The sequence below is a fragment of the Chlorocebus sabaeus genome, chromosome 20 (assembly GCF_047675955.1).
Source record: "Chlorocebus sabaeus isolate Y175 chromosome 20, mChlSab1.0.hap1, whole genome shotgun sequence".
NCBI classification, from domain to species: Eukaryota; Metazoa; Chordata; class Mammalia; order Primates; family Cercopithecidae; genus Chlorocebus; species Chlorocebus sabaeus.
Genome location: NC_132923.1, coordinates 41,324,236 through 41,341,180, shown reverse-complemented (window position 1 = coordinate 41,341,180; position 16,945 = coordinate 41,324,236).

The window sequence follows — 16,945 nt, the reverse complement described above, 5'->3', positions numbered from 1 at the left end:
AAATAGGTCTTAAGAGGCAATCCAGAGATTCCCCTGGGGTCCTTGACCTCATTGTGTAGCAGCAAACCAATATCCCTAATAATACTCTAGATCAGTCACCCCAACTGATACAGGGATCTCTTTGTTTTTTAGTTTAGTGTCATAAGAAGCCTAATACATTTAGGCATCAGTCTCAATTTTCAATTCATTTGAACCACTTTATGTGCCCTGGTAGAAGCATTCTTCCCTTGTGAACTAAGACCTGTAAACTAGCATAGTCCAAGTTTACAGGGATGAGAATTAGAAATTCTGTGAGAGGGTTATTAAGTATACTATTGAGTGGAATCAGTCCTAGTTTTATCCCTTGATTCCTGGACCCATGTATTCTGGCAATGGCAGAAATATAATTGTATGCTGATCACTGGTTCAAACTATATGCCACATTTTCTATAATAGCAATGAAATCTCTCAGGGGCTTGTCTCCCACCAGGACTAATAACTGAGTTTTTTTTTTTTTTTTTTTTTTTTTTTGAGACAGTCTTGCTCTGCCACCCAGGCTGGAGTGCAGTGGTGTGATCTCAGCTCACTGCAACGTCCGCTTCCTGGGTTCAAGTGATTCTCATGCTTCAGCCTCCTGAGTAGCTGGGATTACGGGTGCATGTCACCACACGCAGCTATTTTTTTTGCATTTTTAGTAGAGACGGGGTTTCACCATGTCAGCCAGGTGGGTCTTGAACTCCTGACCTCAAGTGATCTGCCTGCCTCAGCCTCCCAAAGTGCTGGGATTATAGACATGAGCCACCACACCCAGCATAACTGAGTCTTAACAGGTCATTATGTTATTCTACCAAGCCAGCCACTTCGGGGGGATTAGGTATATGGAAAGGCCTATGAATTTCATCCATTGCTACATTTATTTTGTTGTGAAATGAGTTTCTGATTCAGAAGTTATATTGTGAGGGATATCATGTCTATAGGATCATAGTTGGTTATATTAGAGGAAGGGACTTCAGATTCATATCCAGAAGTATCAGTTTAATAAGGACAATTTGCTGGCCCTTCCATTAGGGAAGGGATCCCATGTAATTAATCAGCCACCAGGTAGCTGGTGTTTTTTAGGAGGGGAGGCCTTTTTGGTGGCTCACTATGGGTCTTTGTTTTTAGCAGGTTAGGTACTCAGCAGGTTAGCAAGATTACCCTTGGTGAGGGGAATTTCATGTTGTTGAACCCATGAATAACCTCCTTCCCTGCTGCCATATTTAATTTGTACCTGAGCCCACTAAGCAAGCACTGGGGTGCTAGGAAAAGAGGCTGACTAACATGCACAGGAGGATTCAACTCATCTATTTGATGGATGGAGGCCTTCTCTGCAGTGGTTTCCCTTTGATAAACATCACATGGGACACAAATATCCTCACATTTTGTGCTCAGCCTGAGAACTCTATTCATATACCTCTGCCCCATGTCTCTTTTTCATTAGTCCTTTTATTTTGTTCTTCAAAGTCTGTGACCTTCTGATCAACCTGTTAGCTGCTGCTCATGAAATACTATAAATCTATATCTCGGGGTATCTCTTTACCTAGAGAAGGTATACAACCAGAATTACTGCTCCAAGTTCTACCCACTGAGTAAATTTTTCTTGACTTCTATCTTTCGGAGACACTCCAGACTGGAGTCGAAATTGCTGAAGTGAAGAATATTGTGAAGAACCACCCATAAATCAGGCCTGAAATCTGTCTTCCTTGGTTATCAAGTTATCGGAACTCCCCATAAGATCCTCAGTGTGGACTGAGAAAGAGGAAGCTGTGCAGAAGAGTAGCTACTATAGATAACTGAACCACTTGATCATGCAGTTTACTTGTACCTTTGGGACCCACTTGTGCCTGATCTCATATATATTACTCCATCTGCACATGCCCAACTTCACAATTTCATGAATGAGGTAATTCCCAGTTAGTGATATGTAGCTCCATGTTCAACTGATGTCTCATGGTCAATTGTTCAATTTTATCTAAGACCCAGTGCCAAGCTAGGAGCTCTTTTTTGAAAGAAGGGGCTGGTGCGGTGGCTCACGCCTGTAATCCCAGCACTTTGGGAGGCCGAGGTGGGTGGATCACGAGGTCAGGAGATCGAGACCATCCTGGCTTTAGTAGACACCGTGAAACCCCGTCTCTACTACAAATACGAAAAATTAGCCGGGTGTGGTGGTGGATGCCTGTAGTCCCAGCTACTTGGGAGACTGAGGCAGGAGAATGGCCTGAACCCGGGAGGTGGAGCTTGCAGTGAGCTGAGATCACACCACTGTACTCCAGCCTGGGCAACAGAGTGAGACTCCATCTCAAAAAAAAAAAAAAAAAAAAAAAAGAAGGATAATTATTTGCAGAAGAGGGCATGGCTTTGATTAAAATCTTAAGGCTCTGTTGGGCTTGTGAGTTCTCTAATATAGCATCATTATAGGCCATAACTATATTGAGCACCATTGGATCTTAAGGGTCATAAAGCCCAAGTAGCAGGGCAGTTTCATTATAGTCTGGATCTGTAGCCTATTATTTTGCTCTGGGCCCCACTCAGAACAGACAACTCTGAGAATTAATCACTAAATAGGTCAGAGTATACATTCAAATATGAGATATATTGCCACCAAAATCCAAAGATACCTAGGAAACATCATACCTTAATGGTAGGAGTACAAGGTAAAGTAAGTAACCTTTCACATTGGAATATTCTGGGATATACCTTAAAACACTAGACCCTTAAAAACTTCACTAAGGTAACTGGCTTCTACACTTTCATGGGTTTTATCTCTCTCCCTCTGATAAGTGTCTTCTAAGGCATTTAGGGTTTTTGCTACATTCTTTTCACCAGGTTCAATCAGCAAGTTTGGTGAGATGTTAAAATGAATGAAGTCCTTGAATACTGGTTTATGACACAGAAAGGTTGAGAGAGTCCTAAAGTAAGATACAGTCCTAAAGTGGAAGTTCGTGGTTGTGGTTACTTCTTGTGGCCTTTGCAAATTAATATAGAGTAAAAAGTATTTGCCAAATCAAGAGCTAGATATCAAGTACCCAGAGGTATGTTGATTTGCTTCAGTATAAGACTATATTTGGAAGAACAACTGTAATTAGAGCCACCAGCTATTTAAATTTGATAATCTGCAGTTACCCTCTAAGACCAACTTGATTCTGGACAAGCCCAAAAGGTGAGTTAAATGGGGATGTTATAGGAATCACACTCGGCAAGAACAGTCTTTTCAACACATGGTCCTGGCACAACTAAATTTTGCCCCTATCTCATATACTCTAGGTTAATTTCAGATGGATTCCAGTCCTGTGTGAATATAGAATATTTTCTTGACTTTTGGATCCTAGTCTTAAACAGGACACAAAGCAATAATCCGTACGGAAAAGACTGATAGATTGTACTACATCAAAACTAGGAACAACTACTCATCAAAAGATATCATTAAAGATAACAGAAAAACAAAACTCAGAATAGGAGAAGTTATTTGAACACATTTAATTGCTATTGTTCGAATATTTAGAACATTAATAAGAAATAGCAACCTAATAGAAAAATGGGCACAAGAATTTTGAACAAGTGTTTCACAAGTGACAATATCCAAATAGCCAAAAAACATATGTAAAGGTGCTCAACTTTATTAGTAATCAAGGGAAATGCAGAGATAAAACTATAGTAAGATACCACTAGTCACCCACTAGAACAATTAAAATTTAAAAGATGAATATTTGCATCCACTGAAGTACAGAAATAAAAATTTTAAAAAATATATATTTTTAAAAAGATGGATAATAGCAAGAGTTGGCAAAGAAGTGGAGCAATGCCAATGCTGATATGCCATTGGTGGGAGTATATATTTTGACCCAACTGTTTTGAACAAGCAGTTGGATATTATCCATAAAAACTCAAGATTCTATACCTTATAACTCAGCAATTCTACTTCCAGGTACATACCTAACAAAAATGTGTACATATGTGTAGGAAGTTACATGTACAAACATGTTCGTGACATCATTTTTAATAGCCCAAATGAAGCAACCCAAGAATTTATCAGCATAAAACAGACAAGTAAATTGTGGTATATTTATACAATGGAATACTATATAGCAAACTAAATGAGCGAATTACAGCCTCATAGGGCAACATAGATCCATCTTTAAAAAATCAACATTGAACCAAGTGAAGTAAACACGAAAGAATATATACTATCTGATTCCAAACATTCAAAAGTAGGCAAAACAATGCTTAATTATGAAGGACACATACTTAAGTGGTGAAACTAAAAGATGAGCAAGGAAGTTGTTATAATAAAAGTTAGGATGGCAGTTACAAATCGGGGTATGGAAGGGGTTGTGACTGGAGAGAGGCATGCAAAGATATTTTTTGGGAGATGGCGACCTCCTGTTTCCTGACCAGGGTGCTGGTTTATCAGACATTTCTGATCTCCATCTTATCTCAATTATGCTAACTTTATGAGAACTTTTCTTGTTAGCACTATTTTTGATCCTTCAATTTGTTGTTTTTCACTTATTTTTATACGAAAGAGAACACATACCATTCAAATAATAGTACAAATAGAGCTATGTAAGATGAAGATACTGTTGAAATTTTGGAACCTTTACAAAATAGCTTAATTTGTTTGTTAGTTGATGCACAAAAGTCTATGGGCAATAAAAAAAGTTTTAAAGTATTCACTATTACAAAATGCATAGGGCAAGAAAATGAACTTGAAATTAAAAGATTCAAAGTAGGAGCAATCCCTTATACGAAAATTAATTCAAGATGGATTAGAGACTTAAATGTTAGACCTAATACCATAAAAATCCTAGAGGAAAACCTAGGTAGTACCATTCAGGACATAGGCATGGGCAAAGACTTCATGTCTAAAACACCAAAAGCAACGGCAGCAAAAGCCAAAATTGACAAATGGGATCTCATTAAACTAAAGAGCTTCTGCACAGCAAAAGAAACTACCATCAGAGTGAACAGGCAACCTACAGAATGGGAGAAAATTTTTGCAATCTACTCATCTGACAAAGGGCTAATATCCAGAATCTACAAAGAACTCAAACAAATTTACAAGAAAAAAACAACCCCATCAAAAAGTGGGCAAAGGATATGAACAGACATTTCTCAAAAGAAGACATTCATACAGCCAACAGACACATGAAAAAATGCTCATCATCACTGGCCATCAGAGAAATGCAAATCAAAACCACAATGAGATACCATCTCACACCAGTTAGAATGGCGATCATTCAAAAGTCAGGAAACAACAGGTGCTGGAGAGGATGTGGAGAAATAGGAACACTTTTACACTGTTGGTGGGATTGTAAACTAGTTCAACCATTATGGAAAACAGTATGGCGATTCCTCAAGGATCTAGAACTAGATGTACCATATGACCCAGCCATCCCATTACTGGGTATATACCCAAAGGATTATAAATTATGCTGCTATAAAGACACATGCACACGTATGTTTATTGCAGCACTATTCACAATAGCAAAGACTTGGAATCAACCCAAATGTCCATCAGTGACAGATTGGATTAAGAAAATGTGGCACATATACACCATGGAATACTATGCAGCCATAAAAAAGGATGAGTTTGCGTCCTTTGTAGGGACATGGATGCAGCTGGAAACCATCATTCTTAGCAAACTATCACAAGAACAGAAAACCAAACACCGCATGTTCTCACTCATAGGTGGGAACTGAACAATGAGATCACTTGGACTCGGGAAGGGGAACATCACACACCGGGGCCTATCATGGGGAGGGGGGGAGGGGGGAGGGATTGCATTGGGAGTTATACCTTATGTAAATGACGGGTTGATGGGTGCAGCACACCAACATGGCACAAGTATACATATGTAGCAAACCTGCACATTGTGCACATGTACCCTACAACTTGAAGTTTAATAATAATAAATAAATTAAAAAAAAAAAAAAAAAAAAAGTAGGAGCAATCTCCATACTATGAAAAACAGACAGAAATACCTAAAATTTGCAAAATTGCCAATGATGCATAAAAATTACCAAGAAGTGAAAAAAGTTGGGGAATGGAATCTTCATGTTTGATAAGTTAATGATTTCAACTAATTTAATATCTCAATCAGTTTGCTTTCCACCATTTTGTTTTTGAGAAGATTGCTTTTTTCTTAGTAACCTGGATCATAGGTTTCAATTTTCTTCAGATCACTTGGTTATGTTGCTTTATTCCTTCCATCCCTTTTGTATTAGTAAGGGTTCTCCAGAGAAACAGTGCCAATGTGTGTGTGTGTGTGTGTGTGTGTGTGTGTATGACAGAAAGGGAGAGAGAGATTTATTTCAAATAATTGGCTCATGCATTTCTAGAGGCTAGCAAGTCCAAAATCTACAGAGCGAGCTGATAGGCTGCAGACTCAGAAAGAGCCCGTGTTGCAGTTCAAGTTTGAAGACTCTGAAGATGGATACCCAGGGAAGAGCTAATGTTGCAGTTGATGTCTGAAGATAGTCTGCTGGCAGAATTCCCTTTTGCTTGGGGGTGGAGTTGGAGGGTGGGATCAGCCTTTAATTTGATTCAGGCTTTCCACTGATTGGAAGAGGCCCGATCACATTATAGAAGTCAATCTGTTTTACTCAGAGTTCACCAATTTAAAAGTAAATCTCATCCAAAATACCCTCACAGAAACAGAGTAATGTTTGACCAAGAACCGGGCCTATTCAAATTGCCACATAAAATTAACTATCACACCTCTCAAGAAATACCCTGTCAGTTGCTTTGCTTTTAGAGGTGAGGAATGTGGCTTTCAGTTCATATCTGCTTAACTCATTGCCATCTCTTCCCTACCATGGTTTCATTGCTATAAAACATTAAATACTGGTATGAATTTGTAGTAGCATCGGTAAAACAGATACCTTTTACAAAATAAGTTAACAACCTGACAAACTATAGTTTACTTTGGCTTGAGTGACTCCTCTTGAGTCACAACTAACCATGATAACAGATTCCACAAAAAACTACATTTCTGCTAGCCTAGGAGTATAACAAAAGTTGACTGAAGCATATATTTTGATTTTTTTTTTTTTTTAAAGTGAGCTCATCTGCGTTGGGATATCTCTCCAAAGCTGTAAACTTGTGTTTGCTCAGTTCACTGTTGGCAAGACACCCTGAAGTAGTTATAAGGAAGGAATTCAGGAATTGCACTTTTATCTGTGTGAGCCTTCACCTGGTACATTTCTGGTGCTTCTGATAACGCTGCCCCTCCATCACTAAGGCATGGTTAGCGTTTGTTAATCTTTAGCAATAGATCTTTCATGCAGCCACGAGAACTATGCTGTAAAGTGCTCGCGATTTACCAAAATTCCATGCATGAATTTCTTGATTCTTTGAGAATTCCATACATTTTCATAACTTCATCATTCCTCTCTATGTAGTTGAGTCTCAAATTTACACCTCAGGTCCTGACCTCTCACCTGACCTCTAAACACTCATTTCTAACTCTCTGCCTCACATTACAACCTAGATGTCCTTCCAACACCTTAAATCCATTATGATTAAAGTAAATCCATTAATGATCTCATTTTTGTTATTGTTGACTGTTGAAATTACTACTAGGCTTCCAGGATTAATCTTGGATTTTCCTTTGACGTTTTCCTTACTCCCTTACATCCAGTTAGCTTCCAAGTATAGTGTCCAGTGATTCTTATATTCACCCATCTTTTCCATTCTCATGGCCACCACTGTATGTAAGTGACCAGGACTATTGGAGGTCACCAAACTGGCCTTCTCACCTTTGTTCTTCCACTTATTCCATTCTATACATTGTTACAGTTGATAATCCCTCATCTAAATCTGTTGGTATTAAATCTGTTTTTAGAATGAAGATTTTTCTTTTTAATTTTTGCAGTTTTAGAAAGGTAATATGGTTGTACCATATATTTTTAAAAAATCTACCCAATGGGGCTGGGGCAACATCCTGTAATCAAACACAGTTACTTCTTCAGTGAAACACGTGAATATTCACATTAAGATAAATAAAGAGTATAAATATTCTCACTTTGATTCAGGTTAAACTTGGATGCTAAATGAATTCAGATTAGACTGACTTTTTAAGCTTTCAGAAAAAAACCTTAATATGTTTTGTTTTTTAGAACTTTTTGGATTTTGGAATTGCGAATTAGGGATGGCAGACGTGGACTAGATAAATCTTCCTCAAGTAATAGTATCACTCCTGTTTCCTACTGAATTAGTTGTAAACTCTTCACTCTGGTATCTTCAAATGCCTTCTCAATTTGACCCCACATCATTATTTTCTGGGTTTATTTTCCACTCATTCTCTATGTAGCTTTTTTTTACCGCAGTCAAACTGTATAAATATTGCTTATTTTTCTTTCCTCTGCATATAATAAAATTTGTCCTTCTTCTTGAAATGTTATTTTTTTCTTATCCATTCTTCTACAAACTGTCTGTTGACATCTTTTCTATATTTCCAGAGCTGTTTCCTATATAAACTGCTTGATCCCTATTTTGGGATCAATAATTGTTCTCTGATCTGAATTCCTGTAGCAAGCTTCAGTTTTGACATATGTACAATCAATCAGAATAATACCCCTTTCTTATCTCTTAGACTTGTCATTACATTAAATAATTCACAAATGCCTTTAGCACGGTGTCTGACACATAGTAGGAACTAAATTGACATTAATTATTCCCTTTTCCTCTCTTTCTCCTTCCTTTCCTTTTCTTAGTATATACTGTATGTTATCATTTTAAATGTACTTTGTTCTTCCCATTACTGGATCGGAAGTTTTTGAGGGTAGGACCTTACTTATTGGAGGCACAGTAAATATTGAGTTATGTGAAATGAAAACAAATAGTGTTACTAGAGAAAGTTAAACTCCTCTTCTGGATTCTGGAAAGACACTGGTTTGTGTATATATGAATGTACATTGAAACTTCAAACAAAACAAAACCTATGATCACAAATATAAGTTAAGTCTTCAAAATCTCCATCAATAACGTTCTAACTGCCAGAGATCACCCAGTATGACCTTCCATATACTTCCTCTGGTTCAAATATTCTTTGTATTATTATTCCCTTCTCCTTCCTAATCTGGAGACAGAATGGTTGTCTTTTGTAAGATAAGACCACTTGCCTATACACTTGATTCCATCCTCTGTCTTCTGTGAGATTTCATAACATTAATTTTCTCTTACATTTTTAATCTTCAATAATACAAATGCTCAAATATTTCCTCTTATAAATAGCGTTCTCTCTTTGATTCCCACTTTGTTTTGTTCATTGAACCGATATCTATTATGTTATTATGTCATCACATCCCATGCCTCTTTAAAAAATTGTTAGTGTTGTGAAATATAACACTCATACATAAATGAATAAGATATAATTGTACAGCTAAAGAAATTATTATGAAGTAAAACCTGTATAAATACCACCTGTTCAAGAAATAGAACTTTGCTAGCATCTTTACACTTCCTAGTCTCAACCCCCTGAATTGACCACTATTTGGATGTTTATGGCAATCATTTCCTTGTTGTTCTTTTTTTCTTTTGCTACCTAAGTAAGCTGACAGTATAATTTAGTTTTTTAACTTTTTAAAACTCTTTATAAAAAGTCTGATCATTTCTGCTCAGTCTTACATTTGTGAAATTCATCTATTTTATTGTATATAGCTATAAGGCATTCATTTTCATTGTTGTATGGTATTCCATATTGTATATAGCTATAAGGCATTCATTTTCATTGTTGTATGGTATTCCATCGTATTTATATAGCACAATTTATTTATTGAGTCTACTATAGATTGTTATTTATCTAAATATTTAAATTTTTTGCTATCACAAATGGTGGTACAATAAATATTGTTGTAGCTATCTCCTGGTACATGTAAATACACATAATTGTTGAGTATATAACTAGCAGTGTGAGTACAAGGTTTTAATGTTTGCATATCTTCAACTTTACTGGATGATACTAAACTGTGCTCCCAAGTGGTTGGGGCAATTTACACTCCTGCCAATACTTGGTACTGACTGTCTTTTTAATTTTAGTCATTAGAGTGTGTATCTAGTGATGCTGGATATTAATAATATTGAGCATATTCTAGTATATGTTAGCCATTTGGAGATCCTCTTTTGTGAATTGTATATTCAAATCCTTCATTCATTATTCTACTGGGCAGTCTGTTGTTTTCTTATTGGGTGTACATTATGCCTTCTGTATATGAGCCCTTTGTTGGATATATGTATTGCAATTAGCTTCTCTCACTCTGTGGTTTGCCTTTTCCTTGTGTCTTTTGATGAACAGTTCTTTTTTTTTTTTTTTAATAATATGACTATAAAAATAAAATTCACTCATTTTAAGGTTACAATTTGATGCCTTTTGACTCATGCACACATCTGTAATCATCAACCACTACTTCAATTGTTGGGTCCGCCAACATCCTCTCTGCCTTCTTCCTGTGTCCTGGCCAGGAAAAACAGAGTGCCTTGACTACTCTGTGACCTGGCCAGCTACCTGTTTTTCCTGCGTCCTTGAATCCAAGCTAGGACGTTGAACATTCCCAGCTACTGATAAAGCTGTTTAGGTTGTTGCTGGAAACACAGAGACTGATCATATTACTATACATGTAGAAGGTGGCTCAGAAAAATTCTTTAAGCCCTCACATAAACTCCATAACCGGACCCCTCATTGCAGACACACCCCTCACTGTCGCTCAGACAGACCTGCTGAGCTTCCTCCTGTGTAACTTGTAAGTTCCCCTAATACATGCTTCAGATTGGTCACCCTGGAATTTAGTGCTTCCTTCTCTGAAACCCAAGCCAGCCCAATCTCAGGAAGGTTTGGGATAGTCCCTTGAAGGGATTCCCCTGTCACTGCTCTTGGGGTGACTCCGGCTGCTGGGTTTGGCCAGAGAGAAAACCAATCTACACGTACAACCTTTCCACCTTTCCACCTCCCCAGAACCTTTCCACCTCCCCAGAAATTTCCCTCAGCACCATTGCAGTCAGTCTCCTCCCCTCCTCTCCTTAGGTAATCACTGTTCTGATTTCTATCACTGTAGATTAGCTTTGCCTGTTCTAGAATAAAGGTGTTACTGAATAATGTGTACTCTTCTGTGTCCAGCTTCTTTCACTGTCTGTGATTTCATCTACATTATGTTGTGTATTGGTGCTTTGTTCCCTTTTACTGGTGGCCAGTAGTCCACCGTATAAATTTGTTTAGCCATTCACTTATCGATGGATATTATTAATAAAGCTGCATAAATATTTAGGTATAAGTCTTTTTATAGATACACATTTTCACATCTTTTGGTAAATATCTAGGAGTGGAATTTCTATGATATGTCTGTTTAATTTTATAAGAAATAGCCAAACTGTTTCCAAAGTGGTTGCACCATTTTATGCTTCCATTGGCAATGTATTAGGTTGGTGCAAAAGTAATTGTGGTTTTAGCCATTACTTTGAATGCAAAAACTGTGTTTATTTTTATTTTATTTTATTTTATTTTTGAGATGGAGTTTCGCTCTTGTCACCCAGGCTGGAGTGCAATGGCACGGTCTCAGCTCACTGCAACCTCTGCCTCCTGGCTTCAAGCGATTCTCCTACCTCAGCCTTCTGAGTAGCTGGGATTACAAGTGCCCACCACCAGATCCGGCTAATGTTTGTATTTTTAGTGGAGACGGAGTTTCGCCATGTTGGCCAGGCTGGTTTTGAGCTCCTGACCTCAGGTGATCTGCCTGCTTCAGCTTCCCAAAGTGCTGAGATTAGAGACGTGAGCCACTGTGCCCAGTCAAAAACCGTGATCACTTTTGCACCAACCTACCTATGTTCCATTCCTTCACCAAAAACACGTATTGCTATTCTTTTTCATTTTAATCACTCTAGTGGGTGGGATATTACATCAAGGTTTATGTTTGGTTATCTGTAGTTTTCCTTAAATAGTCTGAAATAAGTAATTAGCTCGGAATAAAATATTTTAGGAACCAATGCTGGCAGGATTACATCTATAAAGAGGATATTTTTCTCCAGTTTTGGTTCTGAGCAATCTTGAGCTAGTCCTGTGCTGGTGTGAAGTGTGCTGGTGCGAAGTGTGCTGGTGCTTTTTTATACAATCAGGATGCATCTTGATGGTTGGTGTAATAAGTAATAATTTCTGTTTCAGTGGTCTTCTGAATGTCCAGAGCCATTGTAAGGGGGATCGCCTATGCAGGCCATGCCAAGTCTCAGAGCATAGCAGAACATATTATAATACTTCTGGTGCAGTAATAGGCCACTGTGCTTTTGGTGGTCCCTTTCCGGAAACTAGTGGTCAGGATGATTAACGAAGATCTTCTGCACAGTGAGATAAGGTGCTCACTTGAATGAAACCTGGGTAGTGGCAGGGCACTGACTCTGTTCCCAGATCGTTCCCTGGGGCTCACTCTAGGTGGTCTATGAATACCACCTTTGCCTTTGTCCACCTGGTCCTTTCAGTTTGGTTCCCCTTATCTTCAATCTCTACTGTCTCACCCTCTCAAAACAATTCCTTTAAAGGCTCTTAAACCACAACCCAGAGAAAATTATGTTCTCTAGTGGGAGAAAAGCTAGTGATGGTAGAGATCACTAGGTATTTACATAGTTTCCATTTTAACCTTCCTTTATAGTAATGAGCCCCAATTTCTACCTAGGCACAGTGCCATTTAGAATAAAATCCATATTTTTTAGATTTCCTTTAAACTCGGCAGGGCCATAAGGCCAAATTCTGGGTCCTGAATGTGACTTCCAGGAAGGCTTCTTGAAGGTGCTGGCTCACTGGGTGCTGTCTCTTTTGCCCTCCCCCTTCCTCCCCCTGGCATGTGGACACGGTCCCAGACATTCTAAAGGCAGTCTGGGATGATGAGGTGAGCTTGAGGGTGAAAGTGGAGCAGACAATAGGACTTACCCTCTAAATGTTTTTTTATGTGAAAGAATATAACTCTGTGGCTTTCAGCCACATTTTAAGTTTTCTATCACATGTCATCAAATCTATTCCTGATGTACATATATGAAATTTGGAACCTACTATAAGTAACAGAGTATAAAATGTGACTGACGCTGAGTCATTCCAAATCTATTATTTATGGCTTAAACTTTTTGCCTACAGTTCTTAGAAACCTAGATTTTCTTAAAGTAAGCTTTTGAAATATAATATCCAAGAATTTAATTTTTCTTTACCTGTGTCCAGCTTTAACTACTCTTCTTTGTTGCGGTGAAGGCGAGATGACCTTGTGATTTGGGTTGAAAAAAGATACAAACAAAATGCAAGGGGAAAAGACAAATAAGTTAATATTTTAAAATACCATCCCGTATCATATTAAATAAATATTTCTTTGACTATTTGTAGCAAACTATCACCTTAGCACATTCTCAGTTTGTGTTCCTATGTTTCTAATAAAGTATAAGACAATTTGGTATGCTTTTTTGTTATTATAGTCTGTTTCCTAGAATTATTACTAATAATTATTCATAATTTCCATGGTGTTAAGATAGTATACTTAGAATGGCACTAAAGTTCTTGCTCTTATTTCTCCTGAAGACACAGATTCCTATGAAAATAACACACAGGGTGGGGGAAAAAGGAGAAAAATCTGCTGTGAATTTAATATCTGGTCACTTCTTGGTTTTCTTTAGGCCCACTGCTGGATTTACATTATCAGGCCACAAGAGTGTGAATTCCCAAGAAACCCAAGTAGAAAGAGAATAGAGAGAAGGGCAGAAAACATTTGATTTCTTTATAGTTAGAGCTTTGTTCTAGGTCCTCAAGTATGAAGTTATTTAGATCTATTTACAAATCATCTATGTATCTATATTCATAAACCAACTCCATGTGCAAGGGAGCATCTCAGTTAACTTTGAATGAATGAAGTTCCCCACGATCCAAAGGTCAGCTCCTTAATTAGCAAGGCCTTTTTGGAAACATTTCGGAGATTAAATATTTTAAAATGTTTTAGTCATGTGCATTAGTCTGTTCTCACACTGCTATAAAGAACTACCTGAGACTGGGTAATTTACAGAGAAAAGAGGTTTCATCAGCTCTGAGTTGTGTAGGCTACATAGGCTTCTGCTTCTGGGAAGGCCTCAGGAAACTTACAATCATAGTGGAAGGTGAAGAGGAAGCAGGCATGTCTTACATGGCCGGCATGAGAGACAGAGACAGAGAGAGAGAGGGAGAGAGAGAGACAGAGAGACAGAAAGAGAGGCAGTGCTGTGCTCTTTATAACAACTAGATCTCATGAGAATTTATTCACCATCACAAGAACAGCAAGCAGGGAGTCCACCCTCCATGGTTCAGTCACCTCACACCAGGCCCCTACTCCAACACTGGGATTACAATTCCACATGAGATTTGGTTGGGGACACAGAGCCAAACCAAATCAGTATATTCAAAGTAGATTGAATATACTAAGTATGGTGCAACAGAGGTTGGCACTAACAGCTTTAATTACACCCTGTTGTGATATGAAGGAGCTCTCTGCAGTTCTATTGAAGTAGAAGAACCTCAGCTTCCATATTTTGCAGTCATCTGATAAGCAGAGTAGATTGAATTTACTAAGTGCAATGCACCTGGGGGTTGGCACTAACAGCCCCAATTCCATCCTGTTGTGATATCAGGAAGCTCTCCAGTTCTATTGAGGGAGAAGAACCTCACCTTCCACGTTTTCTGAATGGCCCCATTGCCTTCAGCTTCCAGAAAGTGTTTGATACTCTTCCTTTTGCTACCTCTGTTTCATTTCTCTCTCTGTTTTTCCCTACTTGCCATTCTTGATGCCTCTTTTAATCTCTGCCATTGTAGAGACTGGCTGCTTACTAATTTCTTTCCTCTTCCCTCTTTTTTGTCTTTTTTCTTCTTTGCTGTCTTCTCTTTCCCTTTCTTGCCACTTCTTCCAAATTTTATGGTTTTATTTTATGGTAGCAGGGGTTAGCTTTTATAGTTATCATCATTAATGAGAGTGGATCTTCTTTCAGTCAGTGCAACAACTGATCACAACAAATTTTCCTTGGTACAATTACAGGTTTTAGAAATTGGTTTTAAGTTTATGGTTTGCTCCTGAAGGTTGACAGTGCTTGACTGCATAAGTGGCATATTGTATATGTAGAATCCATAGACCTGAGAACTAGAAAGAACTAAAAAGATAATCTAATCTGCTTTTTTTAAAAAGTGGGGCTACTGATGTAAGTTAACTTACCCAAGGCCACTCATATATCTGATAGCAAAACCACAACTAGGACATAGGTCTATAAAACTATACTCGGGAGACAATTAGCTCTTTATTCCTGTAAATAACGCAAAGAGAACTCAAGGAACCAATGAACAATTGTTGTCCAACAGTTACAGCCTTTTAGGGAAAATATCTGCTCCATTCTGTTCAGGTACTTTAGAGAGGAGAGATGATTTCCTTCCTTCTTTCTTTCTTTCTTTTTTTTTTTTTTTGCAACAGAATCTCCCTCTGTCACCCAGGCTGGAGTGCCGTGGTGTGATCTCGGCTCACTGCAACCTCCACCTTCTGGGTTCAAGTGATTCTCATGCCTCAGCCTCCTGAGTAGTTGGAACTATAGGCATGTGCCACCACGCCTGGCTAATTTTTGTGTTTTTAGTAGAGACAGGGTTTCTCCATGTTGGTCAGGATGGTCTTGAACTCCTGACCTCAAGTGATCCACCTGCCTCGGCCTCCCAAAGTGCTGGGATTACAGGCATGAGCCACTGCGCCTGGCCAATTTCCTTTATTCTTGAATTGTAAAATTATCCTTACATTTATACTCACAGTGAATTCCAGAGTTTCTTCACAAACAAAATCTCTTTTCTTAACATTGCAATTATTTATGTATGAATAGAACACATAGTACCTGATGCCTGAAATTTGCTATACTACTTGTTTCATACATATTGGGAGTTTCAAATGACCAGATGATTTTTTGTTAGGGAGTAAGCATTATATGTATAACAAAATCTTATATTTATTTTTAAAAAATCTAATTAAAATATTTTGCTGTCAGATAAATGAGCATACAATAAAAATCTCATTTTGAGCTACATTTATGCATTTCATTTTATATAGACAAATAGAATTTGAAACTTGGGAAGAAGCTTAGAGATTTTTGGTTCAACTTTCCAACCAGTGCAGTAATTGTTAAAAATTGTAACTGTGATAGCCATCCACCTCCTGCTTGAAAAACTCCAGAGATTAGTGTCACCCTTGTGAGCAGCTGTTGTTACTGCACAGCACAGTAGACAGAAAGTTATTTCTTGCATTTAATCAAAATCTACATTTCTTAACCTATGGCTTTTTGTTCTAGTTCTGGTCTCTGGAGCAACATGGAATTAGTATACTCTTCTCTCTATGACAGCTCTTCAAATATTTGAAAGTAGTTATTATGTCTTTTCTTATTCTTCACCTCCCAAGTTTCTTGAATAATTTATCAAAAATTATAGCTTCTCCCACTCACCTGGACATTTGCCTTTCATTACGTTCTAATTGGTCAATGTCCCTCTTAAAATGTGGCATCCAGAATTGAATTCTATGTTATAGACATGGTTTAACTAGTCAGAAATACAATATAACTGTCACAGGTAGTGTGGGTAGTAATTTCTCAAGGAAGCCTCATCCTTGAGATAGACTAAGACCCTTAAAAGAAAGGGGCTTGCAGGAAAACACTTGGTAAATTCTAGAGTGCTTTATAAATGAAATAATTTGCTATGTCCCATTTAAAACTTTAAAATACAACAAATAATCAAAGAATGTACTTTTTTTAAAAAACATATTCTTTATAGCATTTTACACAGGGCTGATTTCAACCATTGTCTGCATAGTTAGCAAAAGGGTTAATTTTTTTTTTTTTTCCTATGGAAAAGTAGAAAAACACTTTAAATCTCAGCCATTATTCTGGGTCACTGGGCCTTTCTTGAGTTGAACAAATTTT